At 49.3% G+C, this 14,176-nt stretch overlaps 29 non-coding genes across 29 annotated transcripts; all 29 read right to left on the bottom strand.

The window, feature by feature from the left end:
- Positions 1–9: 9 nt before the first annotated feature.
- Positions 10–128, bottom strand: LOC113860649. The gene has a single exon (XR_003503996.1). It is a non-coding gene; the product is annotated as a 5S ribosomal RNA (ribosomal RNA).
- Positions 129–506: 378 nt separating this feature from the next.
- On the bottom strand, positions 507–625 carry LOC113860798. Its single transcript, XR_003504047.1, has one exon. It is a non-coding gene; the product is annotated as a 5S ribosomal RNA (ribosomal RNA).
- Positions 626–1,003: 378 nt separating this feature from the next.
- Positions 1,004–1,122, bottom strand: LOC113860601. Its single transcript, XR_003503980.1, has one exon. It is a non-coding gene; the product is annotated as a 5S ribosomal RNA (ribosomal RNA).
- A 378-nt stretch (positions 1,123–1,500) lies between these two features.
- Positions 1,501–1,619, bottom strand: LOC113860620. Its single transcript, XR_003503986.1, has one exon. It is a non-coding gene; the product is annotated as a 5S ribosomal RNA (ribosomal RNA).
- Positions 1,620–1,997: 378 nt separating this feature from the next.
- Positions 1,998–2,116, bottom strand: LOC113860772. The gene has a single exon (XR_003504042.1). It is a non-coding gene; the product is annotated as a 5S ribosomal RNA (ribosomal RNA).
- A 378-nt stretch (positions 2,117–2,494) lies between these two features.
- On the bottom strand, positions 2,495–2,613 carry LOC113860673. The gene has a single exon (XR_003504006.1). It is a non-coding gene; the product is annotated as a 5S ribosomal RNA (ribosomal RNA).
- A 378-nt stretch (positions 2,614–2,991) lies between these two features.
- On the bottom strand, positions 2,992–3,110 carry LOC113860616. Its single transcript, XR_003503984.1, has one exon. It is a non-coding gene; the product is annotated as a 5S ribosomal RNA (ribosomal RNA).
- A 378-nt stretch (positions 3,111–3,488) lies between these two features.
- LOC113860657 lies at positions 3,489–3,607 on the bottom strand. The gene has a single exon (XR_003503999.1). It is a non-coding gene; the product is annotated as a 5S ribosomal RNA (ribosomal RNA).
- A 378-nt stretch (positions 3,608–3,985) lies between these two features.
- On the bottom strand, positions 3,986–4,104 carry LOC113860697. The gene has a single exon (XR_003504022.1). It is a non-coding gene; the product is annotated as a 5S ribosomal RNA (ribosomal RNA).
- Positions 4,105–4,473: 369 nt separating this feature from the next.
- Positions 4,474–4,592, bottom strand: LOC113860638. Its single transcript, XR_003503990.1, has one exon. It is a non-coding gene; the product is annotated as a 5S ribosomal RNA (ribosomal RNA).
- A 378-nt stretch (positions 4,593–4,970) lies between these two features.
- Positions 4,971–5,089, bottom strand: LOC113860703. The gene has a single exon (XR_003504024.1). It is a non-coding gene; the product is annotated as a 5S ribosomal RNA (ribosomal RNA).
- Positions 5,090–5,467: 378 nt separating this feature from the next.
- LOC113860284 lies at positions 5,468–5,586 on the bottom strand. The gene has a single exon (XR_003503743.1). It is a non-coding gene; the product is annotated as a 5S ribosomal RNA (ribosomal RNA).
- A 377-nt stretch (positions 5,587–5,963) lies between these two features.
- On the bottom strand, positions 5,964–6,082 carry LOC113860612. Its single transcript, XR_003503983.1, has one exon. It is a non-coding gene; the product is annotated as a 5S ribosomal RNA (ribosomal RNA).
- A 378-nt stretch (positions 6,083–6,460) lies between these two features.
- Positions 6,461–6,578, bottom strand: LOC113860748. The gene has a single exon (XR_003504037.1). It is a non-coding gene; the product is annotated as a 5S ribosomal RNA (ribosomal RNA).
- A 378-nt stretch (positions 6,579–6,956) lies between these two features.
- LOC113860261 lies at positions 6,957–7,075 on the bottom strand. The gene has a single exon (XR_003503721.1). It is a non-coding gene; the product is annotated as a 5S ribosomal RNA (ribosomal RNA).
- Positions 7,076–7,453: 378 nt separating this feature from the next.
- Positions 7,454–7,572, bottom strand: LOC113860255. The gene has a single exon (XR_003503715.1). It is a non-coding gene; the product is annotated as a 5S ribosomal RNA (ribosomal RNA).
- Positions 7,573–7,950: 378 nt separating this feature from the next.
- On the bottom strand, positions 7,951–8,069 carry LOC113860253. The gene has a single exon (XR_003503714.1). It is a non-coding gene; the product is annotated as a 5S ribosomal RNA (ribosomal RNA).
- A 378-nt stretch (positions 8,070–8,447) lies between these two features.
- On the bottom strand, positions 8,448–8,566 carry LOC113860251. The gene has a single exon (XR_003503713.1). It is a non-coding gene; the product is annotated as a 5S ribosomal RNA (ribosomal RNA).
- A 378-nt stretch (positions 8,567–8,944) lies between these two features.
- Positions 8,945–9,063, bottom strand: LOC113860246. The gene has a single exon (XR_003503711.1). It is a non-coding gene; the product is annotated as a 5S ribosomal RNA (ribosomal RNA).
- Positions 9,064–9,441: 378 nt separating this feature from the next.
- Positions 9,442–9,560, bottom strand: LOC113860241. The gene has a single exon (XR_003503708.1). It is a non-coding gene; the product is annotated as a 5S ribosomal RNA (ribosomal RNA).
- Positions 9,561–9,938: 378 nt separating this feature from the next.
- Positions 9,939–10,057, bottom strand: LOC113860235. Its single transcript, XR_003503707.1, has one exon. It is a non-coding gene; the product is annotated as a 5S ribosomal RNA (ribosomal RNA).
- Positions 10,058–10,435: 378 nt separating this feature from the next.
- LOC113860742 lies at positions 10,436–10,553 on the bottom strand. Its single transcript, XR_003504032.1, has one exon. It is a non-coding gene; the product is annotated as a 5S ribosomal RNA (ribosomal RNA).
- Positions 10,554–10,930: 377 nt separating this feature from the next.
- Positions 10,931–11,048, bottom strand: LOC113860735. Its single transcript, XR_003504031.1, has one exon. It is a non-coding gene; the product is annotated as a 5S ribosomal RNA (ribosomal RNA).
- A 378-nt stretch (positions 11,049–11,426) lies between these two features.
- Positions 11,427–11,545, bottom strand: LOC113860230. The gene has a single exon (XR_003503703.1). It is a non-coding gene; the product is annotated as a 5S ribosomal RNA (ribosomal RNA).
- Positions 11,546–11,923: 378 nt separating this feature from the next.
- On the bottom strand, positions 11,924–12,041 carry LOC113860729. The gene has a single exon (XR_003504029.1). It is a non-coding gene; the product is annotated as a 5S ribosomal RNA (ribosomal RNA).
- A 378-nt stretch (positions 12,042–12,419) lies between these two features.
- On the bottom strand, positions 12,420–12,538 carry LOC113860225. Its single transcript, XR_003503702.1, has one exon. It is a non-coding gene; the product is annotated as a 5S ribosomal RNA (ribosomal RNA).
- A 377-nt stretch (positions 12,539–12,915) lies between these two features.
- On the bottom strand, positions 12,916–13,034 carry LOC113860220. The gene has a single exon (XR_003503701.1). It is a non-coding gene; the product is annotated as a 5S ribosomal RNA (ribosomal RNA).
- A 378-nt stretch (positions 13,035–13,412) lies between these two features.
- On the bottom strand, positions 13,413–13,531 carry LOC113860211. The gene has a single exon (XR_003503698.1). It is a non-coding gene; the product is annotated as a 5S ribosomal RNA (ribosomal RNA).
- Positions 13,532–13,909: 378 nt separating this feature from the next.
- On the bottom strand, positions 13,910–14,028 carry LOC113860206. The gene has a single exon (XR_003503697.1). It is a non-coding gene; the product is annotated as a 5S ribosomal RNA (ribosomal RNA).
- Positions 14,029–14,176: the final 148 nt, after the last annotated feature.

Raw genomic sequence — 14,176 nt, 5'->3', positions numbered from 1 at the left:
GAGGAAAAAGAGGTGCAACACGAGGACTTCCCAGGAGGTCACCCATCCTAGTACTACTCTCGCCCAAGCACGCTTCACTGCGGAGTTCTGATGGGATCCGGTGCATTAGTGCTGGTATGATCGCACCTGACATGTTCTGCGCGATCAACTCCTATATGAATGCCGAGGGCGAAGCTTGCTCCAACCGGGACCGACCGAGACAGTCAAGACGGATTTACCGTTATCAGGGCAAACCATGCGCCTGCGCAAATTCACCGATAAATACCGCGTAATTCTGGGAGGGCGGAAGGCCAAGCCGATCGGTGTAGAAAGAGGTGAAAAACTGAGGATTTAGCGTCGTAAACTCTGGAGGGACATAACTTTTAGCACAGGACTCGGATTTATGCAAATCATATGTCTATTTCATATAACTTTTCGAGATCTGTCCAATCCAAACTCCCGCCAATCCTGCTAAGAATCACAGATACCGCCAAATGGCTAAAATAGGAAAAAGGAAAGAGGAAAAAGAGGTGCAACACGAGGACTTTCCAGGAGGTCACCCATCCTAGTATTACTCTCGCTCGAGCACGCTTAACTGCGGAGTTCTGATGGGATCCGGTGCATTAGTGCTGGTATGATCGCACCTGACATGTTTTGCGCGATCAACTCCTATATGAATGCCGAGGGCGAAGCTTGCTCCAACCGGGACCGACTGAGACAGTCAAGACGGATTTACCGTTATCAGGGCAAACCATGCGCCTGCGCAAATTCACCGATAAATACCGCGCAATTCTGGGAGGGCGGAAGGCCGAGCCGATTGGTGTAGAAAGAGGTGAAAAACTGAGGATTTAGCGTCGTAAACTCTGGAGGGACATAACATTTAGCACAGGACTCGGATTTATGCAAATCATATGTCTATTTCATATAACTTTTCGAGATCTGTCCAATCCAGACTCCCGCCAATCCTGCTAAGAATCACAGATACCGCCAAATGGCTAAAATAGGAAAAAGGAAAGAGGAAAAAGAGGTGCAACACGAGGACTTCCCAAGAGGTCACCCATCCTAGTACTACTCTCGCCCAAGCACGCTTAACTGCGGAGTTCTGATGGGATCCGGTGCATTAGTGCTGGTATGATCGCACCTGACATGTTCTGCGCGATCAACTACTATATGAATGCCGAGGGCGAAGCTTGCTCCAACCGGGACCGACCGAGACAGTCAAGACGGATTTACCGTTATCAGGGCAAACCATGCGCCTGCGCAAATTCACCGATAAATACCGCGCAATTCTGGGAGGGCGGAAGGCCGAGCCGATCGGTGTAGAAAGAGGTGAAAAACTGAGGATTTAGCGTCGTAAACTCTGGAGGGACATAACTTTTAGCACAGGACTCGGATTTATGCAAATCATATGTCTATTTCATATAACTTTTCGAGATCTGTCCAATCCAAACTCCCGCCAATCCTGCTAAGAATCACAGATACCGCCAAATGGCTAAAATAGGAAAAAGGAAAGAGGAAAAAGAGGTGCAACACGAGGACTTCCCAGGAGGTCACCCATCCTAGTACTACTCTCGCCCAAGCACGCTTAGCTGCGGAGTTCTGATGGGATCCGGTGCATTAGTGCTGGTATGATCGCACCTGACATGTTCTGCGCGATCAACTCCTATATGAATGCCGAGGGCGAAGCTTGCTCCAACCGGGACCGACCGAGACAGTCAAGACGGATTTACCGTTATCAGGGCAAACCATGCGCCTGCGCAAATTCACCGATAAATACCGCGCAATTCTGGGAGGGCGGAAAGCCGAGCCGATCGGTGTAGAAAGAGGTGAAAAACTGAGGATTTAGCGTCGTAAACTCTGGAGGGACATAACTTTTAGCACAGGACTCGGATTTATGCAAATCATATGTCTATTTCATATAACTTTTCGAGATCTGTCCAATACAAACTCCTGCCAATCCCGCTAAGAATCACAGATACCGCCAAATGGCTAAAATAGGAAAAAGGAAAGAGGAAAAAGAGGTGCAACACGAGGACTTCCCAGGAGGTCACCCATCCTAGTACTACTCTCGCCCAAGCATGCTTGACTGTGGAGTTCTGATGGGATCCGGTGCATTAGTGCTGGTATGATCGCACCTGATATGTTTTGCGCGATCAACTCCTATATGAATGCCGAGGGCGAAGCTTGCTCCAACCGGGACCGACCGAGACAGTCAAGACGGATTTACCGTTATCAGGGCAAACCATGCGCCTGCGCAAATTCACCGATAAATACCGCGCAATTCTGGGAGGGCGGAAGGCCGAGCCGATCGGTGTAGAAAGAGGTGAAAAACTGAGGATTTAGCGTCGTAAACTCTGGAGGGACATAACTTTTAGCACAGGACTCGGATTTATGCAAATCATATGTCTATTTCATATAACTTTTCGAGATCTGTCCAATCCAAACTCCCGCCAATCCTGCTAAGAATCACAGATACCGCCAAATGGCTAAAATAGGAAAAAGGAAAGAGGAAAAAGAGGTGCAACACGAGGACTTCCCAGAAGGTCACCCATCCTAGTACTACTCTCGCCCAAGCACGCTTAACTATGGAGTTCTGATGGGATCCGGTGCATTAGTGCTGGTATGATCGCACCTGACATGTTTTGCGCGATCAACTCCTATATGAATGCCGAGGGCGAAGCTTGCTCCAACCAGGACCGACCGAGACAGTCAAGACGGATTTACCGTTATCAGGGCAAACCATGCGCCTGCGCAAATTCACCGATAAATACCGCGCAATTCTGGGAGGGCGGAAGGCCGAGCCGATCGGTGTAGAAAGAGGTGAAAAACTGAGGATTTAGCGTCGTAAACTCTGGAGGGACATAACTTTTAGCACAGGACTCGGATTTATGCAAATCATATGTCTATTTCATATAACTTTTCGAGATCTGTCCAATTCAAACTCCCGCCAATCCTGCTAAGAATCACAGATACCGCCAAATGGCTAAAATAGGAAAAAGGAAAGAGGAAAAAGAGGTGCAACACGAGGACTTCCCAGGAGGTCACCCATCCTAGTACTACTCTCGCCCAAGCACGCTTAGCTGCGGAGTTCTGATGGGATCCGGTGCATTAGTGCTGGTATGATCGCACCTGACATGTTCTGCGCGATCAACTCCTATATGAATGCCGAGGGCGAAGCTTGCTCCAACCGGGACCGACCGAGACAGTCAAGACGGATTTACCGTTATCAGGGCAAACCATGCGCCTGCGCAAATTCACCGATAAATACCGCGCAATTCTGGGAGGGCGGAAGGCCGAGCCGATCGGTGTAGAAAGAGGTGAAAAACTGAGGATTTAGCGTCGTAAACTCTGGAGGGACATAACTTTTAGCACAGGACTCGGATTTATGCAAATCATATGTCTATTTCATATAACTTTTCGAGATCTGTCCAATCCAGACTCCCGCCAATCCTGCTGAGAATCACAGATACCGCCAAATGGCTAAAATAGGAAAAAGGAAAGAGGAAAAAGAGGTGCAACACGAGGACTTCCCAGGAGGTCACCCATCCTAGTACTACTCTCGCCCAAGCACGCTTAACTGTGGAGTTCTGATGGGATCCGGTGCATTAGTGCTGGTATGATCGCACCTGATATGTTTTGCGCGATCAACTCCTATATGAATGCCGAGGGCGAAACTTGCTCTAACCGGGACCGACCGAGACAGTCAAGACGGATTTACCGTTATCAGGGCAAACCATGCGCCTGCGCAAATTCACCGATAAATACCGCGCAATTCTGGGAGGGCGGAAGGCCGAGCCGATCGGTGTAGAAAGAGGTGAAAAACTGAGCATTTAGCGTCGTAAACTCTGGAGGGACATAACTTTTAGCACAGGACTCGGATTTATGCAAATCATATGTCTATTTCATATAACTTTTCGAGATCTGTCCAATCCAAACTCCCGCCAATCCTGCTAAGAATCACAGATACCGCCAAATGGCTAAAATAGGAAAAAGGAAAGAGGAAAAAGAGGTGCAACACGAGGACTTTCCAGGAGGTCACCCATCCTAGTACTACTCTCGCCCAAGCACGCTTAACTATGGAGTTCTGATGGGATCCGGTGCATTAGTGCTGGTATGATCGCACCTGACATGTTTTGCGCGATCAACTCCTATATGAATGCCGAGGGCGAAGCTTGCTCCAACCAGGACCGACCGAGACAGTCAAGACGGATTTACCGTTATCAGGGCAAACCATGCGCCTGCGCAAATTCACCGATAAATACCGCGCAATTCTGGGAGGGCGGAAGGCCGAGCCGATCGGTGTAGAAAGAGGTGAAAAACTGAGGATTTAGCGTCGTAAACTCTGGAGGGACATAACTTTTAGCACAGGACTCGGATTTATGCAAATCATATGTCTATTTCATATAACTTTTCCAGATCTGTCCAATCCAAACTCCCGCCAATCCTGCTAAGAATCACAGATACCGCCAAATGGCTAAAATAGGAAAAAGGGAAGAGGTGCAACACGAGGACTTCCCAGGAGGTCACCCATCCTAGTACTACTCTCGCCCAAGCACGCTTCACTGCGGAGTTCTGATGGGATCCGGTGCATTAGTGCTGGTATGATCGCACCTGACATGTTCTGCGCGATCAACTTCTATATGAATGCCGAGGGCGAAGCTTGCTCCAACCGGGACCGACCGAGACAGTCAAGACGGATTTACCGTTATCAGGGCAAACCATGCGCCTGCGCAAATTCACCGATAAATACCGCGTAATTCTGGGAGGGCGGAAGGCCGAGCCGATCGGTGTAGAAAGAGGTGAAAAACTGAGCATTTAGCGTCGTAAACTCTGGAGGGACATAACTTTTAGCACAGGACTCGGATTTATGCAAATCATATGTCTATTTCATATAACTTTTCGAGATCTGTCCAATCCAAACTCCCGCCAATCCTGCTAAGAATCACAGATACCGCCAAATGGCTAAAATAGGAAAAAGGAAAGAGGAAAAAGAGGTGCAACACGAGGACTTTCCAGGAGGTCACCCATCCTAGTACTACTCTCGCTCGAGCACGCTTAACTGCGGAGTTCTGATGGGATCCGGTGCATTCGTGCTGGTATGATCGCACCTGACATGTTTTGCGCGATCAACTCCTATATGAATGCCGAGGGCGAAGCTTGCTCCAACCGGGACCGACTGAGACAGTCAAGACGGATTTACCGTTATCAGGGCAAACCATGCGCCTGCGCAAATTCACCGATAAATACCGCGCAATTCTGGGAGGGCGGAAGGCCGAGCCGATTGGTGTAGAAAGAGGTGAAAAACTGAGGATTTAGTGTCGTAAACTCTGGAGGGACATAACTTTTAGCACAGGACTCGGATTTATGCAAATCATATGTCTATTTCATATAACTTTTCGAGATCTGTCCAATCCAAACTCCCGCCAATCCTGCTAAGAATCACAGATACCGCCAAATGGCTAAAATAGGAAAAAGGAAAGAGGAAAAAGAGGTGCAACACGAGGACTTCCCAGGAGGTCACCCATCCTAGTACTACTCTCGCCCAAGCACGCTTAACTGCGGAGTTCTGATGGGATCCGGTGCATTAGTGCTGGTATGATCGCACCTGACATGTTTGCGCGATCAACTCCTATATGAATGCCGAGGGCGAAGCTTGCTCCAACCGGGACCGACCGAGACAGTCAAGACGGATTTACCGTTATCAGGGCAAACCATGCGCCTGCGCAAATTCACCGATAAATACCGCGCAATTCTGGGAGGGCGGAAGGCCGAGCCGATCGGTGTAGAAAGAGGTGAAAAACTGAGGATTTAGCGTCGTAAACTCTGGAGGGACATAACTTTTAGCACAGGACTCGGATTTATGCAAATCATATGTCTATTTCATATAACTTTTCGAGATCTGTCCAATCCAGACTCCCGCCAATCCTGCTGAGAATCACAGATACCGCCAAATGGCTAAAATAGGAAAAAGGAAAGGGGAAAAAGAGGTGCAACACGAGGACTTCCCAGGAGGTCACCCATCCTAGTACTACTCTCGCCCAAGCACGCTTAGCTGCGGAGTTCTGATGGGATCCGGTGCATTAGTGCTGGTATGATCGCACCTGACATGTTCTGCGCGATCAACTCCTATATGAATGCCGAGGGCGAAGCTTGCTCCAACCGGGACCGACCGAGACAGTCAAGACGGATTTACCGTTATCAGGGCAAACCATGCGCCTGCGCAAATTCACCGATAAATACCGCGCAATTCTGGGAGGGCGGAAGGCCGAGCCGATCGGTGTAGAAAGAGGTGAAAAACTGAGGATTTAGCGTCGTAAACTCTGGAGGGACATAACTTTTAGCACAGGACTCGGATTTATGCAAATCATATGTCTATTTCATATAACTTTTCGAGATCTGTCCAATCCAGACTCCCGCCAATCCTGCTGAGAATCACAGATACCGCCAAATGGCTAAAATAGGAAAAAGGAAAGAGGAAAAAGAGGTGCAACACGAGGACTTCCCAGGAGGTCACCCATCCTAGTACTACTCTCGCCCAAGCACGCTTACTGCGGAGTTCTGATGGGATCCGGTGCATTAGTGCTGGTATGATCGCACCTGACATGTTCTGCGCGATCAACTCCTATATGAATGCCGAGGGCGAAGCTTGCTCCAACCGGGACCGACCGAGACAGTCAAGACGGATTTACCGTTATCAGGGCAAACCATGCGCCTGCGCAAATTCACCGATAAATACCGCGCAATTCTGGGAGGGCGGAAGGCCGAGCCGATCGGTGTAGAAAGAGGTGAAAAACTGAGGATTTAGCGTCGTAAACTCTGGAGGGACATAACTTTTAGCACAGGACTCGGATTTATGCAAATCATATGTCTATTTCATATAACTTTTCGAGATCTGTCCAATCCAGACTCCCGCCAATCCTGCTGAGAATCACAGATACCGCCAAATGGCTAAAATAGGAAAAAGGAAAGAGGAAAAAGAGGTGCAACACGAGGACTTCCCAGGAGGTCACCCATCCTAGTACTACTCTCGCCCAAGCACGCTTAACTGCGGAGTTCTGATGGGATCCGGTGCATTAGTGCTGGTATGATCGCACCTGACATGTTCTGCGCGATCAACTCCTATATGAATGCCGAGGGCGAAGCTTGCTCCAACCGGGACCGACCGAGACAGTCAAGACGGATTTACCGTTATCAGGGCAAACCATGCGCCTGCGCAAATTCACCGATAAATACCGCGCAATTCTGGGAGGGCGGAAGGCCGAGCCGATCGGTGTAGAAAGAGGTGAAAAACTGAGGATTTAGCGTCGTAAACTCTGGAGGGACATAACTTTTAGCACAGGACTCGGATTTATGCAAATCATATGTCTATTTCATATAACTTTTCGAGATCTGTCCAATCCAGACTCCCGCCAATCCTGCTGAGAATCACAGATACCGCCAAATGGCTAAAATAGGAAAAAGGAAAGAGGAAAAAGAGGTGCAACACGAGGACTTCCCAGGAGGTCACCCATCCTAGTACTACTCTCGCCCAAGCACGCTTAACTGCGGAGTTCTGATGGGATCCGGTGCATTAGTGCTGGTATGATCGCACCTGACATGTTCTGCGCGATCAACTCCTATATGAATGCCGAGGGCGAAGCTTGCTCCAACCGGGACCGACCGAGACAGTCAAGACGGATTTACCGTTATCAGGGCAAACCATGCGCCTGCGCAAATTCACCGATAAATACCGCGCAATTCTGGGAGGGCGGAAGGCCGAGCCGATCGGTGTAGAAAGAGGTGAAAAACTGAGGATTTAGCGTCGTAAACTCTGGAGGGACATAACTTTTAGCACAGGACTCGGATTTATGCAAATCATATGTCTATTTCATATAACTTTTCGAGATCTGTCCAATCCAGACTCCCGCCAATCCTGCTGAGAATCACAGATACCGCCAAATGGCTAAAATAGGAAAAAGGAAAGAGGAAAAAGAGGTGCAACACGAGGACTTCCCAGGAGGTCACCCATCCTAGTACTACTCTCGCCCAAGCACGCTTAACTGCGGAGTTCTGATGGGATCCGGTGCATTAGTGCTGGTATGATCGCACCTGACATGTTCTGCGCGATCAACTCCTATATGAATGCCGAGGGCGAAGCTTGCTCCAACCGGGACCGACCGAGACAGTCAAGACGGATTTACCGTTATCAGGGCAAACCATGCGCCTGCGCAAATTCACCGATAAATACCGCGCAATTCTGGGAGGGCGGAAGGCCGAGCCGATCGGTGTAGAAAGAGGTGAAAAACTGAGGATTTAGCGTCGTAAACTCTGGAGGGACATAACTTTTAGCACAGGACTCGGATTTATGCAAATCATATGTCTATTTCATATAACTTTTCGAGATCTGTCCAATCCAGACTCCCGCCAATCCTGCTGAGAATCACAGATACCGCCAAATGGCTAAAATAGGAAAAAGGAAAGAGGAAAAAGAGGTGCAACACGAGGACTTCCCAGGAGGTCACCCATCCTAGTACTACTCTCGCCCAAGCACGCTTAACTGCGGAGTTCTGATGGGATCCGGTGCATTAGTGCTGGTATGATCGCACCTGACATGTTCTGCGCGATCAACTCCTATATGAATGCCGAGGGCGAAGCTTGCTCCAACCGGGACCGACCGAGACAGTCAAGACGGATTTACCGTTATCAGGGCAAACCATGCGCCTGCGCAAATTCACCGATAAATACCGCGCAATTCTGGGAGGGCGGAAGGCCGAGCCGATCGGTGTAGAAAGAGGTGAAAAACTGAGGATTTAGCGTCGTAAACTCTGGAGGGACATAACTTTTAGCACAGGACTCGGATTTATGCAAATCATATGTCTATTTCATATAACTTTTCGAGATCTGTCCAATCCAGACTCCCGCCAATCCTGCTGAGAATCACAGATACCGCCAAATGGCTAAAATAGGAAAAAGGAAAGAGGAAAAAGAGGTGCAACACGAGGACTTCCCAGGAGGTCACCCATCCTAGTACTACTCTCGCCCAAGCACGCTTAACTGCGGAGTTCTGATGGGATCCGGTGCATTAGTGCTGGTATGATCGCACCTGACATGTTCTGCGCGATCAACTCCTATATGAATGCCGAGGGCGAAGCTTGCTCCAACCGGGACCGACCGAGACAGTCAAGACGGATTTACCGTTATCAGGGCAAACCATGCGCCTGCGCAAATTCACCGATAAATACCGCGCAATTCTGGGAGGGCGGAAGGCCGAGCCGATCGGTGTAGAAAGAGGTGAAAAACTGAGGATTTAGCGTCGTAAACTCTGGAGGGACATAACTTTTAGCACAGGACTCGGATTTATGCAAATCATATGTCTATTTCATATAACTTTTCGAGATCTGTCCAATCCAGACTCCCGCCAATCCTGCTGAGAATCACAGATACCGCCAAATGGCTAAAATAGGAAAAAGGAAAGAGGAAAAAGAGGTGCAACACGAGGACTTCCCAGGAGGTCACCCATCCTAGTACTACTCTCGCCCAAGCACGCTTAACTGCGGAGTTCTGATGGGATCCGGTGCATTAGTGCTGGTATGATCGCACCTGACATGTTCTGCGCGATCAACTCCTATATGAATGCCGAGGGCGAAGCTTGCTCCAACCGGGACCGACCGAGACAGTCAAGACGGATTTACCGTTATCAGGGCAAACCATGCGCCTGCGCAAATTCACCGATAAATACCGCGCAATTCTGGGAGGGCGGAAGGCCGAGCCGATCGGTGTAGAAAGAGGTGAAAAACTGAGGATTTAGCGTCGTAAACTCTGGAGGGACATAACTTTTAGCACAGGACTCGGATTTATGCAAATCATATGTCTATTTCATATAACTTTTCGAGATCTGTCCAATCCAGACTCCCGCCAATCCTGCTGAGAATCACAGATACCGCCAAATGGCTAAAATAGGAAAAAGGAAAGAGGAAAAAGAGGTGCAACACGAGGACTTCCCAGGAGGTCACCCATCCTAGTACTACTCTCGCCCAAGCACGCTTAACTGCGGAGTTCTGATGGGATCCGGTGCATTAGTGCTGGTATGATCGCACCTGACATGTTCTGCGCGATCAACTCCTATATGAATGCCGAGGGCGAAGCTTGCTCCAACCGGGACCGACCGAGACAGTCAAGACGGATTTACCGTTATCAGGGCAAACCATGCGCCTGCGCAAATTCACCGATAAATACCGCGCAATTCTGGGAGGGCGGAAGGCCGAGCCGATCGGTGTAGAAAGAGGTGAAAAACTGAGGATTTAGCGTCGTAAACTCTGGAGGGACATAACTTTTAGCACAGGACTCGGATTTATGCAAATCATATGTCTATTTCATATAACTTTTCGGGATCTGTCCAATCCAGACTCCCGCCAATCCTGCTGAGAATCACAGATACCGCCAAATGGCTAAAATAGGAAAAAGGAAAGAGGAAAAAGAGGTGCAACACGAGGACTTCCCAGGAGGTCACCCATCCTAGTACTACTCTCGCCCAAGCACGCTTACTGCGGAGTTCTGATGGGATCCGGTGCATTAGTGCTGGTATGATCGCACCTGACATGTTCTGCGCGATCAACTCCTATATGAATGCCGAGGGCGAAGCTTGCTCCAACCGGGACCGACCGAGACAGTCAGACGGATTTACCGTTATCAGGGCAAACCATGCGCCTGCGCAAATTCACCGATAAATACCGCGCAATTCTGGGAGGGCGGAAGGCCGAGCCGATCGGTGTAGAAAGAGGTGAAAAACTGAGGATTTAGCGTCGTAAACTCTGGAGGGACATAACTTTTAGCACAGGACTCGGATTTATGCAAATCATATGTCTATTTCATATAACTTTTCGAGATCTGTCCAATCCAGACTCCCGCCAATCCTGCTGAGAATCACAGATACCGCCAAATGGCTAAAATAGGAAAAAGGAAAGAGGAAAAAGAGGTGCAACACGAGGACTTCCCAGGAGGTCACCCATCCTAGTACTACTCTCGCCCAAGCACGCTTACTGCGGAGTTCTGATGGGATCCGGTGCATTAGTGCTGGTATGATCGCACCTGACATGTTCTGCGCGATCAACTCCTATATGAATGCCGAGGGCGAAGCTTGCTCCAACCGGGACCGACCGAGACAGTCAAGACGGATTTACCGTTATCAGGGCAAACCATGCGCCTGCGCAAATTCACCGATAAATACCGCGCAATTCTGGGAGGGCGGAAGGCCGAGCCGATCGGTGTAGAAAGAGGTGAAAAACTGAGGATTTAGCGTCGTAAACTCTGGAGGGACATAACTTTTAGCACAGGACTCGGATTTATGCAAATCATATGTCTATTTCATATAACTTTTCGAGATCTGTCCAATCCAGACTCCCGCCAATCCTGCTGAGAATCACAGATACCGCCAAATGGCTAAAATAGGAAAAAGGAAAGAGGAAAAAGAGGTGCAACACGAGGACTTCCCAGGAGGTCACCCATCCTAGTACTACTCTCGCCCAAGCACGCTTAACTGCGGAGTTCTGATGGGATCCGGTGCATTAGTGCTGGTATGATCGCACCTGACATGTTCTGCGCGATCAACTCCTATATGAATGCCGAGGGCGAAGCTTGCTCCAACCGGGACCGACCGAGACAGTCAAGACGGATTTACCGTTATCAGGGCAAACCATGCGCCTGCGCAAATTCACCGATAAATACCGCGCAATTCTGGGAGGGCGGAAGGCCGAGCCGATCGGTGTAGAAAGAGGTGAAAAACTGAGGATTTAGCGTCGTAAACTCTGGAGGGACATAACTTTTAGCACAGGACTCGGATTTATGCAAATCATATGTCTATTTCATATAACTTTTCGAGATCTGTCCAATCCAGACTCCCGCCAATCCTGCTGAGAATCACAGATACCGCCAAATGGCTAAAATAGGAAAAAGGAAAGAGGAAAAAGAGGTGCAACACGAGGACTTCCCAGGAGGTCACCCATCCTAGTACTACTCTCGCCCAAGCACGCTTACTGCGGAGTTCTGATGGGATCCGGTGCATTAGTGCTGGTATGATCGCACCTGACATGTTCTGCGCGATCAACTCCTATATGAATGCCGAGGGCGAAGCTTGCTCCAACCGGGACCGACCGAGACAGTCAAGACGGATTTACCGTTATCAGGGCAAACCATGCGCCTGCGCAAATTCACCGATAAATACCGCGCAATTCTGGGAGGGCGGAAGGCCGAGCCGATCGGTGTAGAAAGAGGTGAAAAACTGAGGATTTAGCGTCGTAAACTCTGGAGGGACATAACTTTTAGCACAGGACTCGGATTTATGCAAATCATATGTCTATTTCATATAACTTTTCGAGATCTGTCCAATCCAGACTCCCGCCAATCCTGCTGAGAATCACAGATACCGCCAAATGGCTAAAATAGGAAAAAGGAAAGAGGAAAAAGAGGTGCAACACGAGGACTTCCCAGGAGGTCACCCATCCTAGTACTACTCTCGCCCAAGCACGCTTAACTGCGGAGTTCTGATGGGATCCGGTGCATTAGTGCTGGTATGATCGCACCTGACATGTTCTGCGCGATCAACTCCTATATGAATGCCGAGGGCGAAGCTTGCTCCAACCGGGACCGACCGAGACAGTCAAGACGGATTTACCGTTATCAGGGCAAACCATGCGCCTGCGCAAATTCACCGATAAATACCGCGCAATTCTGGGAGGGCGGAAGGCCGAGCCGATCGGTGTAGAAAGAGGTGAAAAACTGAGGATTTAGCGTCGTAAACTCTGGAGGGACATAACTTTTAGCACAGGACTCGGATTTATGCAAATCATATGTCTATTTCATATAACTTTTCGGATCTGTCCAATCCAGACTCCCGCCAATCCTGCTGAGAATCACAGATACCGCCAAATGGCTAAAATAGGAAAAAGGAAAGAGGAAAAAGAGGTGCAACACGAGGACTTCCCAGGAGGTCACCCATCCTAGTACTACTCTCGCCCAAGCACGCTTAACTGCGGAGTTCTGATGGGATCCGGTGCATTAGTGCTGGTATGATCGCACCTGACATGTTCTGCGCGATCAACTCCTATATGAATGCCGAGGGCGAAGCTTGCTCCAACCGGGACCGACCGAGACAGTCAAGACGGATTTACCGTTATCAGGGCAAACCATGCGCCTGCGCAAATTCACCGATAAATACCGCGCAATTCTGGGAGGGCGGAAGGCCGAGCCGATCGGTGTAGAAAGAGGTGAAAAACTGAGGATTTAGCGTCGTAAACTCTGGAGGGACATAACTTTTAGCACAGGACTCGGATTTATGCAAATCATATGTCTATTTCATATAACTTTTCGAGATCTGTCCAATCCAGACTCCCGCCAATCCTGCTGAGAATCACAGATACCGCCAAATGGCTAAAATAGGAAAAAGGAAAGAGGAAAAAGAGGTGCAACACGAGGACTTCCCAGGAGGTCACCCATCCTAGTACTACTCTCGCCCAAGCACGCTTAACTGCGGAGTTCTGATGGGATCCGGTGCATTAGTGCTGGTATGATCGCACCTGACATGTTCTGCGCGATCAACTCCTATATGAATGCCGAGGGCGAAGCTTGCTCCAACCGGGACCGACCGAGACAGTCAAGACGGATTTACCGTTATCAGGGCAAACCATGCGCCTGCGCAAATTCACCGATAAATACCGCGCAATTCTGGGAGGGCGGAAGGCCGAGCCGATCGGTGTAGAAAGAGGTGAAAAACTGAGGATTTAGCGTCGTAAACTCTGGAGGGACATAACTTTTAGCACAGGACTCGGATTTATGCAAATCATATGTCTATTTCATATAACTTTTCGAGATCTGTCCAATCCAGACTCCCGCCAATCCTGCTGAGAATCACAGATACCGCCAAATGGCTAAAATAGGAAAAAGGAAAGAGGAAAAAGAGGTGCAACACGAGGACTTCCCAGGAGGTCACCCATCCTAGTACTACTCTCGCCCAAGCACGCTTAACTGCGGAGTTCTGATGGGATCCGGTGCATTAGTGCTGGTATGATCGCACCTGACATGTTCTGCGCGATCAACTCCTATATGAATGCCGAGGGCGAAGCTTGCTCCAACCGGGACCGACCGAGACAGTCAAGACGGATTTACCGTTATCAGGGCAAACCATGCGCCTGCGCAAATTCACCGATAAATACCGCGCAATTCT

The sequence above is a fragment of the Abrus precatorius genome, unplaced genomic scaffold (assembly GCF_003935025.1).
Source record: "Abrus precatorius isolate BTA unplaced genomic scaffold, Abrus_2018 Scaffold1, whole genome shotgun sequence".
Taxonomy (NCBI): domain Eukaryota; kingdom Viridiplantae; phylum Streptophyta; class Magnoliopsida; order Fabales; family Fabaceae; genus Abrus; species Abrus precatorius.
This window is presented reverse-complemented; position numbering and strand designations above follow the sequence as displayed.